Below are 438 nucleotides of genomic sequence, written 5' to 3' on the forward strand. Positions count from 1 at the left end.
ATATAACTATCTGTACAGTAGCAATAATAAATAAATATTGAAATTAGTAATTAACTGGTAAAAGGAGGTATTCGATCGTAAAACACGGCACCTTAAAGAATGAAAACCATTACGATGTTGAAATGTTTGTTAATTACAATATTTACGTTCAAGAAGAAGTCACTTATCTTACATAAATGTCAACAATATTCTTTTAAAAATAAATATTGACTAAAGATTCTTACAAGAATCAATAAAATCAGAATGGAAAACCCGATGATGCCAAAGGCTTTAATTAAAAAAAAAGTTAGATACCATCTGTTACGATCGAGTGCCTCAAACATTCAATTTAAGTTCATATAGTAAGATTTATCTTATATTATATATACATATAGTAAGATGTATCTCTTTTTTTTCTGATTATACCATGTATGTGTAATTTATATATGTCCGATTACG

This window comes from Halyomorpha halys, unplaced genomic scaffold (assembly GCF_000696795.3).
Source record: "Halyomorpha halys isolate HHAL.00 unplaced genomic scaffold, Hhal_1.1 Scaffold987.1, whole genome shotgun sequence".
Lineage (NCBI taxonomy): Eukaryota > Metazoa > Arthropoda > Insecta > Hemiptera > Pentatomidae > Halyomorpha > Halyomorpha halys.